We start from the raw sequence: 17912 nt of genomic DNA on the forward strand, positions 1-17912 counted from the left end.
TCAGGCAATATAGAAGATGCCTGTGAAATACCTAGGAATGCAGACACAGTCAGATGTTTTTCTATAGACACAACTGATTGAACTTCACTTCAAAACAAATAATAATCACAACCAAAAGCAACTGCCTAGTAAACCAAGTCTCTGTGGTTTCAGTAATCAAATATTGAATTTAGTTGCATTTTGCTTATGGTAATCAATTGATTTGGGATTGTCCACAATCTTAGATAATCATCATGTTATCTGATATCTAGATTATCAAAAAATGTCTTTTGTTTCCCCTTTCAATTTTTTTAATCTAAGTGTCCAGATTTGTCCAGGCCTTTGAAGATAAACTTCAATATATTGGTAATTTCTAAATTTGATTATAAGTTAGGATTTTTGTTTGCTAGAGAAATAATTCTTCCTTGAAAGTTAGGATTTGAGTTTAAAGAGTTGCTTCCTAGTGAGTTCTGCAAATATTCACCTACCAGAAAAAGAGTATGCTTTACAAGACATCTTTTGTAATGATGTACACTACATTTACTTTTTTGATAGGAAAGTGCTGTCTTTAGAGTTATGATGATGTCATATTCAAAACGTTGACACTCTCATAGCTGAGTGAAAAAGAAGATATTTAATTAAAATAACTGGAATAAAATCTCAGGTCTTCTATGTTGTAACTTCTGCGTCTCAGTGTCCACATTTATATGAAGTGAGTGAAACAATACTAAGCACATTCCAGCCTGTGATGAGACAAGGAAAAAAGTCTATGAAAGTTTCTGAAAACACATTCTGCTGCAAAGAAACAGTGATACTTTTAAATTGCTTCTTTTTCTTATCTCCTCCCTTTCTTTAAAAGTGCAACAGAAAAAGAATTTTCTTGTTGTGGTCTTACTGTCTCCTAATTCAAAATCATTCTGGATTTCAAATGAATTAACGACAGGCAATAATTTTATAGTTGATTGCCTTTTAGATCTCTTAGCCTTAGAACAAAACTATTATATTAAATAAATTTACTTATCAAAAACATTTCTTTCCATACTAGAAACTGTCACTATAAAACTACATACAAGGTATAGTACTAGTCCTTCAGAAATGATCCCAGCCCACAGAATATGGAAGAGGAGAAAGGAGAGGCCGAGGAGAGAAAATTGACACCAATATCAGATGAATCTTCTATAGATTAATAAGGTAGAGAATATGTAAATGACTTGACTTTTTACAAAGTGTCCTCTTGATTGTCTTTTAAAAAGACATTTTAAACTAACTGTGACTAGCGAGACACATAGCTAATTTTGGGGAAATATACAAACTTCTCCAACATAAGGTTATCATTTTGATATTTGTCAGTGCTAAATAAATAGTCATAAATGTGGAACTTATCTTCCCCTATCAAAATTCTAAGGATAAGTTTTCTCAGTTTTCAATTTAAAGATATGGTCATTGAGTTTTTTTTTCTTAAAGGTTCTATTACTAGCCTACAAATTGTTATGAAAGAGAAAGTCAATTAAATATGTGAGCTCAAACATGTTATGTTTAAAGACTAGCCCATTTTTCCCCCCAAAACTGAATTAAGTTGAACATTATGGAGAATATGTTAATATTTATAATATCACATTGTAAAAGTAAGGGTACTTTTACAGGTAAGTAATTTCCCTAAGTTGGAAGAAATTCATTTTTAATGTCAATTTTAAGATAAATGATATATTTCCTTACTTTAGTTTTAGAACTTCTAACATAGCCGAGGAGAGGTATACCACAGTTGTTAAGAGCATTGATGTTGATGTTGTACTATTTCAAAACGACACTTGTGTTTAGCAGGTTACCTGCCTCTGAAGGTACAAGGAATCCTTTAAACTAAGAAAGGTCACATGGAGAATAGACTCCCTCTGATGAGTGCCTCAAACATCAAACCTGTTTATTTAAAGAGACCATGTAAAATTACATGCTCAAATCTGGGTTTTTTTCCTGTTGGAAATCTCCACTTTGTGGATAAAATACTGCTTATGGTTTTGTGCAGCCAGACACCTAGTGCATAAAAGAAGGGAACTAGTGTCAGATCTTTTTATATTGGTTGTTTTTTTAATAATGACAATTTCTAGGGCCCCAATCACCAGGAAGAGGAGGATTCAGTATCTCTGAGACAGATTGAGAGAGGCCAAATTCACAGTCCCCATTAGCTGATTTGCTGAAGGAGAATTTAAGATTTTGAGGCAGTGTTTCTTACACCTGACTACAGAGATAATTAAACAAAAGGCCAGTTTTATCTCCAGACAATTGCAGAGGCTTTGGTAGTGTTGGTTATTGGCTAGTTTCTCAGTCCCTATTATGAGAAGCACCCTGAGCCTTTAATTTAGAATGTCTTTATTTTACACATCTTGCCTACATTAGACCTCTGATCATCTTCACATTTATCACTATTAAATGATTTTGGATCTCTTTTGTCTTTTCTCTAGGTATTACCTTACAACTGGACACTATTTATTGGGATTACCTAGGGTGTAAGAGGGTATTTGGATAATTCCTTCCATAAAATTTCAGGCCATGAATCTAAAATGATTCATTAGCTAACATTTTACTAACATCATTCTAAACATTTTTACATATAAAACATCTATATAATTCCAACACATTAAAAGTCAATACAGTATTTATAAAGCAGTTATATGCATTCACGCGGGTGACTCTATCTTATATCTAATATCTTTGATCTTAGAAAGAAACCAAAATGTGATCATATATTGGATATACCACTTACTGTTCTTCTTTGGATGAGTTTCTTAAACCTTTATACCTCAACTTCCTCTCTATAGAACATTACAGAGAATATGTTAATATTTATCATACCACATTGTAAAAGTAAGGGAACTTTTACATGTACCCTTACTTTTAATGCCAACCTAAGAGATTTTTGTGTTAGGGCTAAATGAAAAACAATATAGAATACTTATCACAGATTCTGGTATTTGATATGTAGTCTATAAACCACTGTTAACAAAGAAAACAAATCCTCAAACTTTCCTTATGTGTATATATAAATATTCATATGTGTGTATACATGTGTGTATAAATATGTGTGTGCATAAAACTTCAAAAATGCACTTGGTTTGTCTTACCTTCTGAGTTACTTTTATTGAATGTCTTTGTGTGGGTGTTTCTGTGGGTGAATTCTCTTATAGACTCGTTACGTATACACGTAGAAGAAACCAAACACATCACAGTGACTAAGTGACTTTCCTTTTGAGGACTGGCTCTAAGAAAATCACATGTATATGAGATCCACAAATTATACGCAATATATACACGTCTGTGTCATGCACATTTATGATTTCTAGAAGTGATGTAGAAGTTCTACAATAATAAAGCTCAGCAAAAATTCTTGTAGGAATTTGAAGTGAAATGAGATTTCACTTCAAATAAGTGTATCTAACTTATAGAGTGTAAAGTTGATTTTAGGTTGGTTTTTGGTGTTATATTCTTTCAGAAGTACCATCTCATAACAAATTTCAGAGAACTTGGATGAAAATAATTATACAAAAATTCCCTATGAAATATTCATTTTTAATATGCATTCTGTGTGGATTCCATTTTTAAAAGTTTCTTTAAATATATTCAGCTTTCATATTGCTTTGTTTATACTGTGAAAACAATAGCAACATTTGCTTTACTGTCAAAGAGATCAATTTAAACAATTCAGTATACAACACAAATTATACCATTTGCTGACATTAAAAAAAGGATTCATTGAATTTTCCACTTTTTTAGCCAGTTATATAGTTGACAATTGTACATAATTTAAGTTTTTTAAGCACACACATACACAATAAAGAAAAATAACACATTTGCAGGTAAAATGAAATAAACATCAAGAAGAAAAATTACTTGCTGAGAAGTTAAGGTACACATGGAATGTTGCTATAAAACTTTTTTTTTTCATTTATCTATCAGATAAATGTTGGATATGATTCTGTAAGTCATCAATAAATGAACAATACAACTGTGTATTAAACTGGTGAGTCTGATATGATAAATCTGTTCTGATCCTGGAATTATAATATCATTGGCATTAGTTGGAGTTAGGCAACATAGGAAAATTACAAGAGATGTTAATATCCTGATGTTGACACATTGCTGCTAAGTTGCCTCTTGAAACAACAAGAAGCATACAAGGAAAATTCACAAGGTAAAGTTACGTCAAGCCTTGGTCACACGGTAAGTACCTGGTGGAGCTGGGATTCCTATCTGTGGCTGTATTGGTTAAGAGTTCTTCCAGGACAGGAGAAGGCCTGTCAGTGTGCACATTTAACCTGAAAACATGAATAAAGTTAAATTTCCCATATGAGTGGTTATTTTTATTGGACGTTTAATAAGTAAGCTCTATAGATAAATTTCATAATCAAACATTTGACAATTTCAGATCTACAGAAAGGAATATAAATATAGTTACTGATCAAATAGTATGCAATCTGAAAAAAAAACTGATGGTAAAACCTTTCAGCAACAAGTGTTTTGGAAACATTTTGACCCTTCCACATATTACCTTGATCCAAATATCTGTGGGGCAGCTGGTAAGGAGGCTGAGTTCATAAGATACTAGGCACTGACTTAGACATACTTCCAAGCAGTGACTTTGGTTTCTTCATTGCCATTTAAAAAAAGTTCAAAACCATGAGATATCATCTTCCACTTATTAGAATGTCTACTACCAAAAAGACAACAGGTAACAAGAGTTGGGGAGGATGTAGAGAAAAAAGAACACTTGCACCCTATTGGTGGGTGTATAAATTAGTTCAGCTATTATGGAAAAGAGTATGAGGGCCCCTCAAAACAGAACTACCATAGGATCTAGCAATCTCACTACTGGGAATATATCAAAGGAAATAAAATCAGTATGTCAAAGAGATATCTGCACTCCAATGTTTATTGAAGCATTATTTACAATAGACAAGATATGGAATTAATCTGTGTCCATCAACAGATAAATGGATAAAGCTAATGGGGTATATATATACAATAGAATACTATTTGACCTTAAAAAAGAAAAAAATCTTAATGTGGGAATATCCTAACAAGAATTTTCATCAATTGTACACATGCTTATGGACAAATTTTAAAAATTGAGTTTCTAGCTGTTCATAGTGACTGTATAAATACAAAATCAATTTTATATATTAACATATCCAGCAAACTTGCTGAATGAACTTACATGTTCTAGGAGATTTTTGTTAAGTTTTTTGGGATTTTTCTACTTACACAATTACATCATCTGCAAATGAGATAATTTTATTTCTTTCTAATCTATCTAAATCAGAGTGTCTTTCTTTTTCCTTATTGCACAATGGATAGGTCTTCTGGAATGATGTTGAGTAAGAGTTGTAAGACAATAGCCAAGCCTTTTTTTAACATCACAATGTTGCGGGAAAGCACGTGGTGTCTTACAATTAAGTATGATGTTATCTTTATATTTGACACCCTTTTTCAGTCAAAGGAGTGTTCTTCTATCCTTAGTTTTCTAATAGTTTTTTAAAATAAAAATCATAAATAAATGTTGATTCATCAATATTTTTGCGTTTGTTAAGATAGTAATGTGGTTTTTCTTTTTTAGTCTGATAATACTGTGAATTATATTGATTTATTATCAAATGTTAAACCACCCTTGCATTCCTGAGATAACCTTCACTTAGTCTTTATGTTGTTGAATTTAGCTTGCTAATATTTAGCTGAGAATTTTTTTGCATATGATCATGAGAGATATGGTTCTATAGTTTTTGTTCCTTTTAATGTCTTTGATTATTCACGGTATTACCTGATTATTCCTTTTATATCTGTAAGTTCCATGGTGATATCCTTCTTTTATTCCCAATATTAGTAACCTCTATGTTCTTTTTTATTCAAGATCGAAATGCCTAAAGTTCCTATCAATTTTATTGTATTTGTTAAAGAATCAATTTTGTATCATTAATTTTCTCTATTGCTTTCTGTTTTCAATTTCATTTCTTTCTGTTCTTCTTTTAAACTTTTTCATACTGACTGAGGTATAATTGACAAATAAAAATTGTGTATATTTGAGGTGTACAATGTGATGTTTTCATATACGTATGCATTGTGAAATGATTGTCACTATCAACCTAATTAACACCTCCATCACCTTACATAGTTACCTTTTTAAACATTATTTTAATTGACAAATCATAATTGTATTGCATTATGTATTACATGTATAGAGTAGAAGCTGCTGTTCTAAAAAACTGACAATGAAAGAAGAGTTGAATCTAGAGCAAGCAGAAGAAAGCAATTATAAAAAGAACACAGTGCAATGTGATGTTTTGATACTTTGTTCTTTTTATAATTCCTTTCTTCTACTTGCTCTAGATTTAATTCTTATTTTATTGGTACTTCTTTAAAGTAGCAGCTTAGATAACTGGTTTAATACTTTTCTTCTTTACTAATATAAACATTTCATGTTTTTTGACGTTCTCTAAGCACTTCTGTAGCTATATCCCGCTAAAGTATTATGTGGTATTTATTTTCATTTGGTTAAAGTATTATTTAATTTACCTCGAGTCATCTTCATTGACCAATGGGCTATTGAATGTGGGTTGTTGATTTTCCAAATATTTGGGGAGAATATTACAGATATCTTTCCATTTCAGATTTCTAATTTAATTTTGTTATGTTATAGATCATGAATATACTTTATATTATTTCTGTTCTCTTAAATTTGTTAAGGTTTATATTATGGCCCAGAATATGGACTGTCATGGTGAATGTTCCATATACACTCTGAAAAAAATGTGTATTCAGCTGTTGTTGGGTAGGATGTTATAAAAATGTCAATTACGTCAAGTTGGTTGATAGTGTTTTCAGGTATTCTATATTTTCACTAGTTGTTATGTCAATTACTGCTTGAGGAATGTTGAAGGCTTCAACTGTATTTGGGGATTTAACTATTTCTGTTCTAAGAGTTTTCCCTTCTTGTATGCTGAAGCTCGATTGCTAGATGCACACACGTTTGAGACTTATCTCTTGGAAAATTGAGCAATTTTATCTTTAAGTAATGTTCCACTTTATTATAATATTCTTTGGTTTAGGTATATTTTGTCTAATAACAGTATTTTGGTTAGTGTGTGCTCCATGGTATAACTTTTGTGCATGGCATGTATTTTTATGTCGTTTTATTATTAACCTGTGTCTTTATGATTAAAATGAATTTCTTTCAGACAGCATATGACTGGGTTGTACCATTATTATTCAGTCTTACAGTATCTGTCTCTCAACTGGTATATTTGGATTGTTCAAATTCAGTATGATTGGATTTAAATTTTATTTAATATGGTTGAATTAAAATCTTTTTAGCTGTTTTCTATTTGTTCCACCTATTGTTTTATACTTTTTTTCTGACTTCTCATGTTGAGCACTTTTATGATTTCATTTTATTTATATTGATTTATTATCTTTTTTAAAAATCAGAATCGGCATTGAAATAATATCCACACTTTACATGTATTGCAAGGAACTTTCAGCAGTCTCCTCCCAATTCCTCTTTTCCATTTTTTGTCCTATTGTTACATACATTTATTTCACATATGCACAATACTTTGATAGTTTTGTATTTTGAGTTATTTAAAGAAATTAAAATAATAAATCAATTTTATTATATTTTCATTTATTTCACTTCTGGGGCTCTTCAATTTTTTTACATAGATTGATGTTTCTCTCTGATATAAAATTATTTTGCCTAAAGAACTCTGTTTAATATTTTGTGTAGACTAGTTTTGCTGCCAATAAATGCCCTCGGATTTTGTTTATCTAAGATAGTCTTTATACTTCTTTCTTTTTTGAAGTATATTTCCCCATTTATCTGGCTAAAACTAGGGGTTTACACAGCAGGGAGGAAATGTAATAATATGTAAGAAAACAAGAACTAGGGAGGAGCAAGGAAGCAATCGTGATGAATGAGGGGTGGCATCTGCTGTGGTGATCTGGCGAGTTTCATTTCTTTGATACTTTTTTGAGAGGCCTGTAGGTCCTGTCCTGAGGAAGGAACTCTGATAAAACAAATATAAGTTTCAAGCTCTAAGACTAGAAGAGTCAATTTCTGTGTTTATCAAAAAGAATAGTCTATGGGACTACTGGGTTGATTTCACTCTTAAATATTTTTTGGTCTATAACAGCATAGCAGTTCCCACACACATGCAGAGACATTTTTTGTTCAAGCCATAGTTTATTTAAGGAATTGGGTTAACCATCCTGTAGCATATTCCCACAATCTATATTTGGCAGATTGCCTTTTATTGCTGTTATTCAATATGTTTCTCTTGTCTTTATATTTCTTGTAATTGAGTCTAAAACTTGCATAGTCGCATTCAAATTTTAGCAAGAATGATTTGTAGGTGCCATGGTAGATTTCTTTAATATTGAATCAAGAGCCCATATAGTCTGGTTTTCCTAAGAGAGATCAGTGTTTTCAGTTGTTTTCAGTCCATCTACCCATTATAAGGCTTAGTAGCAACATTTCATGTATTTTTAAAACATCTAGTATGAATTGTTCTCCAGATCCATTGTTAAATTAGGGCTTATAAAATAATGATTTTACATGCTGCTATAAAGACACATGCACACGTATGTTTATTGTGGCATTATTCACAATAGCAAAGACTTGGAACCAAGCCAAATGTCCAACAATGATAGACTGGATTAAGAAAATGTGGCCCATATACACCACGGAATACTATGCAGCCACAAAAAAGGATGAGTTCATGTCCTTTGTCATGGATGAACCTGGAAACCATCATTCTCAGCAAACTATTGCAAAGACAGAAAATCAAGCACCGCATGTTCTCACTCATAGATGGGAATTTAACAATGAGAACACATGGACACAGGAAGGGGAACATCACACACTGGAGCCTGTTGTGGGGTGGGGGGAGGGGGGAGTGATATTAGGAGATATACCTAATGTTAAATGACGAGTTAATGGGTGCAGCACACCAACATAGCACATGTATACATATGTAACTACCCTGCACGTTGTGCACATGTACCCTAAAACTTAAAGTATAAAAAAAAAATAAAAATAAAATAAAATAATGATTTTATAGCTCTATGATTATTTTTGCTTTATGAGTTGAACTACTTCTAAAGAAGAAATTACCCTTATCAAATACTTGGCTACCTTGAAACAGTTTTATAAGGTATTATAATTTCTTTTTTATTTTATTTGCCAATTCGCAGAATGAGTTATCACACCAGCACTCTACAATGGTAGGGTAATCATATAACTTAACCTCCAAACTGTGACACTTACGAGTAAAATGAAGTTATATTAATAATTATCCTAAGACAACAGTTGTAACCTGGGATTATTCCAGAAAAAGTTATCTAAAGGTGATCTATGTGTATTTTTAAAAGCTGATTATGAACTTATGGATTTTTTTTGTATTTTATGTTTCATTTCATTGCAATCATAATTCTCATTAATATCCTAATTGTTTTATATTTGGCTGTTGAGAGCTGCTTCAAGTTGGTTTCTATGTCCTTTTGAGATAATCTCAGTAGTCTTTGATACCTCATGCTCATTTTATATATTTCCTTCCTCCAGATCTGGAAATAGTTATTTCTCAAAGGAACCTGTTTATTTTAGTAAGGAATGGTATGCAGATACCAAAATATTGGTTATAGAGCTGATTGCTTCTGTGTTACATTGCTTTTAGACCTTTTCAGTGAAGAGAACTAAGAAATGTGATTTTTTTTAAAGAAAAATTAATCATGAGTATCTACTGATATTTCTAAATTAAAATAAAGATTACTGGGATTTAATCTTTTATATTTTATGTTTGTGTTTATTTTCTTTTACTCTTCAAATATTGATTACATGATTTTTAATGTTACCAGTATTTTCTACTTTAATATATATATTCACTCAAAACCAGTATTTTTACTAACAATGACTAATTAAATTTCAAATTTCTGTGATGCTAGTTTTATCCTTTAGGCATAAACCACTAACAAGTCCAGTTAAAATCCTGTATTTTAAAATCATGTTAAAATTTTTTGTTTAAATGGTATGCCACCAAATTGATGAATGATTTTGTTTTTAAAAAATGTGTTTTTATAGTTTATGTAAAAAAATCAAAACTATAAAACAAGGTAAAAAGATCTGTAGCTTCTTTGTTACTTAACTCTTCCTACTTTTGTCACTCTCCGAAAGATAGCATTAATGAAACCACATTAAAGTCTCTATATTGAAACTAGTTTGACTATTTTTACTGATATATCATCATATTATATTTACTGACATATCGACATACTGAGGTAAGTCTTAATCAAGCCTCTATTATGAAATGGCTGTTTTGGTATCTCTGATTTTATTCTAATCATAAGGATCTTTTTTCCCACTGTCTCTATTACATATTTATGTATCTTATGCTAGTTCACATAAACTGGTCATTTGCTGTGTCTGTTTTGGTATACTAATTGTACTGAAATCTCAATAGTTGTTCAGAGATCAGCCCTTACATTTAGATTGTTTCATCACATTTCTTGTTGCAACGACTGAATTAAGCAAGCGCATTTTTATTTATTTTGTTATGTCCTATTCTGACTCTATTACTACTGTGCAGATTTGTAGAAGGCAGCAACTACTAGATATATGACTCTCCTGTGAGATTGGATGAATACTAGGGATGCTGGAAATGCCATTTTTAGAGATGTTTTATGAGAAGGGTCATATACTCTTAAAATAATGTCTCCCAAGAAACCCTTATCCTGAAAGGTTCTGCTGCATACTTCAAAACACCCATCCTTGTCTTCTATGTTTATGGCTACAAATGCCTTCAATGAAACTCCAGAAGTATAAGAAAGTGTCTGTCCCTATGGCATAGCTTAACTTAGCTGTTGAACCTTCATTTTGTAATGTAGTTATTCTAGTACATTTTAGGTAACAACAGGGAAAATAATGTGTCTTTTAAAGTGTTAACACAATACTCATTCATATAGAAACATACAATATCCTGGAAAAGATAGCAAATTTAAGTTCAATACTGTAGTGAAGAAAACTATTAAGCTTTATTTAAACCATAACCCATTAACACTCAGACTTACTTGACCACAGAATTGTTGCTTCCTACATAATGTATTAGAAAGCAGAAGAATTAGTGTTCTATGGAACACACCTGAATTTTGTAAAGGCTGCGTTAAATAAAGTTTAACAAATGCATTTACTGTATAATATTTGAGAGTTTTTTATTTGCTACTGTGAATGATGAATCCTCAAGGTGGAGGACAGTATATGGAATATTTCTCAAATTTATTTATGTCAGAACTACTTTACTGCATGACACGAACTGCGAATTATTGTTTAGGACCTATAAACTTCCTTATTTTTTACAATATATTTCTCCCTTTCTTACTCAGAGAAGGTCATATAATCTCTATGTCATAAAATGCTAAGAAATGCGATTTCATTACTACTCTTATTACTATTAGCATGTTTACCTTTAATTGATGCATTACATAATTAAGAATCCTGAATATGTCATAAATCTAAAGCTCAATGAATTTCAACAAACTAAGCCCAATTGTGTAACCAACATCTAGCTCAAGAAACAGAATATTTTACCTACCTGTAAAGAAAAGGGAAACAAAAATTTCCCCAGACCTTCCAGGACCACCTTATTTTCTTTAAAAGAAAAGGAAGCAGTAAGGTCAGAAGAACAGTCTATAAAAATACTGTCCAAGTACACTAGATGAACTTACTATAGGATGCAGACATTGTAGTATAGGTTTTGAACACCAGTTATACTGACACACAAACTGCAGATCTATCCCCTTCCTCACAGCTTTAGAGCTTAGCAATTGACTGATAAAAATGTAGAGGGAATTATTTAAGGCAAGTCTGTTTAATTTGTCTTTCAGCAAACATTGCATTGACTAAATCCTCTGTTCTTTGATCTTTTGAACATTGGTGGTAGAGTTAAACATTTAATAAAAAAGCCAATGAGTTTGTCCATAGAAGAGTTAATTGATAAGAGAAAGAGGAATTCTGATTGACAGTTACAGACAATATTCATGGACAGTGGTGGAAGCCACAGGCTGGGACAGTTTTCTTTCTGGAATAAAATCTACATCACTGGAAGATGCTGCTACTTAGTTTCTTTTATTTTTTTTTAAAGTTAATTTAGCTTAATTTTTAAAAATTGACAGGCCAGGCACTGTGGCTCACATCTGTAATCTCAGCACTTTGGGAGGCCCAGGCGGGCAGATCACCTGAGGTTAGGAGTTCGAGACCAGCCTGACCAACATGGAGAAACACCCCCTCTCCACTAAAAACACAAAATTAGACGGGCATGGTGGTGCATGCCTGTAATCCCAGGTACTCGGGAGGCTGAGGCAGGAGAATTGCTTGAACCTGGGAGGCAGAGGTTGCAGTAAGCTGAGATCGCACCATTGCATTCCAGCCTGGGCAACAAGAGCAAAACTCCGACTCAAAAAAAAAAAAAAAAAAGTTGACAGATGAAATTGTATATATTTATTGTGTACAAGATGATGTTTTGTTTTATATATATCTGTGTGTGTATATATATACACATACACATACATATATACATATATTTTGGAATGGCTAAATCAAGCTAATTAACATATATATTATCTTAGTTGTTATTTTTGTGGTGAAAACTTGAGATCTACTCTTAGCATTTTTCAAAAATATAATATATTGCTATTAACTATAGTCACCAAGTTGTACAATAGATTTCTTGAACATATTCCTCTTATCTAATTGATATTTTCTATCCTTTGACCAATGTCTCCCTAGCCACCTCCTGCCCCGACCATCACCCCAACCCCTGGTAACCACCGTGCTACTCTTTACTTTTATGAAATAAACTTTTTAAAATTCCACATGTGAGTGCGATCATGAGGTATTTGTCTTTCTGTGCCTATTTTACTTAACGTAATATCTGTTGCAAATAACAGGATTTTCTTCTTTTTTATGGCTAAGGAAAAACCAGATTTATATACCAGATTTTCTTTATCCATTCATGTTGATATACACTTAGGTTAATTCATTTTCTTGTCTATTGGGAATAACGCTTTAATAAACATGAGAGTGCAGATATCCCTTTAACATACTGATTTAATTTCATTTGGATATATACCCAGTAGTGGGATTGCTGGATCATATGGTGGTTCTATTTTTAATTATTTTTAGGATCTCCATACTGTTTTCCATAGTGGCTATCCTAATTTGTATTTGCACCAACAGTGTGTGCGTGTTCCCTTTTCTGCACACCCTGGCCAACACTTATCTTTTGACTTTCTGATTATAGCCTTACTGCTCCTCAGTTTCTTGTGTTATTTGTAATTGTCTTTTATGGCTGTCTGCTTGGTCATTTAATATTTATTTGGGAAAAGATACTATCTTAACTCACAGCTTCTAATAGATATAAATATGATGCTTATGGCCAGGCACGGTGGTTCATGCCTGTAATCCCAGCACTTTGGGAGGCCGAGGTGGGTGGATCACCCGAGGTCGGGTGTTCAAGACCAGCCTGACCAACAGGGAGAAACCCTGTCTCTACTAAAAATACAAAAAATTAGCCAGGTGTGGTGGCACATGCCTGTAGTCCCAGCTACTCGGGAGGCTGAGGCAGGAGAATAGCGTGAACCTGGGAGGTGGAGGTTACTGTGAGACGAGATCACGCCATTGCACCCCAGCCTGGGCCACAGAGTGAGACTCCATCTCAAAAACATAAATAAATAAAATAAAGATGCTTATTATGTTTCTACTGCTATACTTATGTTTCAAACTATTAATATATCATCCCTAATTTTCACCTTAACATTGTGAAGTAGCTATTATTAATCATATTTTACTAATAAGTAAAATTAACAGAGAGACTAAGTACTTGTCCTAGGCCATACCAATGTTAAGCAGAGAAAACAAGTTTTAACCTTAGACATCCAGCTCAAAAGCAAAGCGCTTCAGCATACATCCTATCATTTCCTTTAGGTTCTCTGTTCCTGAAAATAACCCTGGGAGATAGATAATGTGTTCTTTTCTCAGAGTTGCAATCACTGAGGGCTGGGGTATGAACCCAGATCAGAAAACTGTGGGTGCATTATTCTTTCCTCTAACCCAATAGAGTATATATATATATATGTTTTTTTCTTTTTAAACTCAACTTTATAACACTTCTTTCTTCTGAGAAGTTCAAAGACTTACTATATCAGAGAAAAGGAAATACACCGATTTTTAATAAGAAATGAAAATTTACAGTTTGAAACAGGGAAAGAACACTAACATGTTTCTGATTTTTAAGGTGCAATCCAAAAAATGGCTTCACATTCAAGGATACAGGAGAATTAGGCTGGATTTCCATCACTCATCTTTGTTTATATGACTGAGAACATTGGTATTTCTATGCTGCAGTTGGGTAATGTTTCTTTTTTATATATGAATATTTATTTAGGTTAATACTAAATATAAATACATTAAAATAAACTGATACAAATCATTACATAACTTGCATCAGTGGGCATTAGGTATCCAAAGATAGATATATTTACAAACAATTGAAACACCTTTTAGTGCAATGAGAGGGAGACATTATAAATTATACCACTTTGTGATGGATATGTTCCTTTGCTTGGCCACAGTAATCATTTCCCAATGTATATGTAAATCAAAACATTACATTGTATACCTTAAATATACACAATGAAAATAAAATACATCACTTTTGCTTTGTTTTACACTTAATTTTCTCAGACTTCTCTGGAGAATTGGTCTTGTATTTACTTAATTGACTTTACACTTAATAAAATACAACAGAAAAGAAAAACCGTCAAAATGTTACTGATTTTAGACATGAGAAAGTAATGCATAATTGAAGTACATATACAAATAACAATTATCATCTTTCTATGAGGTTACTATTACAGTATGTATTGGTGGACATCTCTTTTTAATAAAACACAGCTTAATTAAAAATTCTACAGACAGAATTGTTAGTGGTGTTAAATGTTTCACAATTTTATCAACTTTACTGAGGTGTATTTACATTCAAGTAATTGTATAGAGCTAATGTGTGTGATGTGATTCATTGTGATAGATGGGTACAGTGCCAAACCACTGCTCAAATCAACACACAACATTTTTCTCACCTCTCAGGGTTTCTTTAAGCCTCTATGGGGCACATTCCTGCCTCTGCACCCTGCCCCAGATAATCATTGATATCTTTTTGTTCTCTGTAGATTAGTTAGCATTTTCTAGATTTTAACATAATTAGAATCAACCAAACAATATAAACCCTTTTGCAAAAGGCTCCTCTTAGCACAATGGCTTAAAGAGTCACATATGTTATTGTGTGGATTCATTTTCATTGCTCAGCACTGTTCAGTTGTAAAGATACCCATATTTTGTTTACCCATGCATTTGTTGATGAATATTTGGGTTATTTGAATTTTGGAGCTACTTTGAAAAAAAGCTTCTATGAATATATGCATATAAATCCTCTGTGTGGATATATATTATCAATTATCTCAGGTAAATACCTGTGGTGGAATAACTAGGTTACTTCTTGGATATATATTGAATTTTTAAAGAAATATCTGTAGAGTTTTCCAAAGTAATTGTACCATTTCATGTTCCCACAGGCAGTGCATGACAGTTTCAGTTGCTCCACATCTGGATACTTAAAATTTTCAGCCGTTACTCTTAGGTCTTCTGATGGGTACACAACAGTAACTTTTATTTCTTTTAATAGTACTTTCTCAGATAAATAACAATGTTAACATCTTTTCCTGTACTTATCTGCCACAAAAATCTTTTTTGTGAGGTATGTGTTGAAATATTTTGCTCAGTTTTTTTACTGGATTTAATTTGAAGGGCAAGACCACCCTGCATAATTCAGGACCAACAGTTCCCCTAAGGCTAAAATCCCCTATGGGATCAAGCCAACCCTAGGGAAATGGCCAACCCTGGCTGTGCTCCACTACAGACACTGCCACACCAAACCCTCTGGTTCCAGGTTGTTCCTTGCCACCTTAACTCACCCATTCCCCCAGAGGATCTGGGGGCCAGGAACCAGTCCAGGTGCACAGTAGCACTGTGTGAGGTTCCCAGGTATCTCCTGATGTTTCAGTTGTTTTTATATATTGGCTTTCTAACTATAACTGTTTGCATTTTAATGGTTTCTTTAAAGTTATGTCCTGTATCCTTAACTTTTCACATTACTTAAGGTTAATATTGTACACATTAATGAAAAGACCTTATAACCATCTAAGTCCATTTACCTCTCGAGATCTGTTATGCTAGAATTTTCATATGTGTTATATCAATATACATTATACACTCCGAAAGAAAGCATCATAGTCTTTGACTGAAACAGCCATGTATATTTTAATGAAATGAAGAATAAAAAATAGACTATCTCCAACTACGTATCATTTGTATTCCCTTCATGAATGTCTGTTTCCCTCTTCTACCACTCACCTTCACCCGGAAGAATTTCCATTAGCATTTCTTGCAATATATGTCTTTTCAAGACAAATTCTCTTAGTTTTCTGTTATCTGAAAACATCTCCACTTTGCTTTTTTATTGAAGAATATTGTCACTGTACATGGAACTCTGGGTTGTTAGTTTTATTTCCATCATTACTTTAATGATGTCATTTCACTTCTTCTGATTCACAGTTTCTGATGGAAGACTACAATCATTTGGAACATTGTTTGACTGTATATAATGTGCCATTATTCTCTGGTTTCTTTCAATATTTTCTTCTTTTCTTTGGGTTTCTGTAATTTGTCTATGATGTGCCCAAGTAAGGTGTACTCATTATACGTGTCGTTTTGGTTTTACTGAATATATCGCATTTTGAATCAATGTATTTCGCAAAACTTGAAAAGCATTTGAACACTAATTCTTAAAATATTTTTACTGCCGCATTCTCTCCTCTGCTTCTGGGACACTAATTACATGTATGTTTGACCATTTGATATAATCTAACACTCTCTGAAGTTCTGTTTGCTTTTTCTTTAGTTTGTTTTTTCCTCTGCCTCTTAGGTTGGATAACTTCTATTATATGATTTTCAAGTTCATTTTTTTTGTCAGCTCCTTTCTACTATTAATCTGATCAGTTTACATTTTATTTCAAATATTTTGTTTTTAATTTCTTTAATTTCTATTTTCTATTTAAGATTTTTAATTAGTATATCTAGCATTTTCTATTTTTCTGCTGAGATTTTCAATTTTTGTCCTTTCATTCCAAGTGTATTTTCCTTTACCTCATTATAAAAGCTGTTTTATAGTCTTGTCTGACATGATAAAAAACTCTCCACACATTAGGTATCAAAGGAATGTGCCTCAGCATAATAAAGACTATATGTGTCAAGACCACAGCTAACATATTAAATAGTAAACAACTAAAACATATCCTCTAAGACTAGGAATAAGACAAAGGTGCCCACTGTCACTGCTTTTATTCCTCACAGTCCTGAAAGTCATAGTAAGAGCAATTAGACTAGAAAAAGAAATTAAAGCCATTCTAACCAGAAAGGAAAACATTAGATTGTCTTCCTTGCAGGGGACATGATCTTATATGTAAAAAATCCTATAGACTTCACCAAAACCTCTTACAGCTAATAGATTCAGCAAAGTTGCAGCATTAAAATCATACAAAAATCAGTTGTGTTTCTATGCATTAATGATGAACTATCTGAAAAAGAAATTCAGGAAACAATTTCATTTAAAATGGCATACAAAGATGATACTGAGGAATAAATGTAACTAAAGAGGTGAAAGATGAGAAAAAGTTGAAAACACAAATAAATAGAAAAATATCTCATGTTCACATATTAGAAGAATTAATATTGTTTAAAATACCTATATTACTCAAAGTGACCTACAGATTCAATGTAATACAAATAA

The sequence above is a fragment of the Gorilla gorilla genome, chromosome 6 (genome assembly GCF_029281585.2).
Source record: "Gorilla gorilla gorilla isolate KB3781 chromosome 6, NHGRI_mGorGor1-v2.1_pri, whole genome shotgun sequence".
Classification (NCBI taxonomy): Eukaryota; Metazoa; Chordata; class Mammalia; order Primates; family Hominidae; genus Gorilla; species Gorilla gorilla.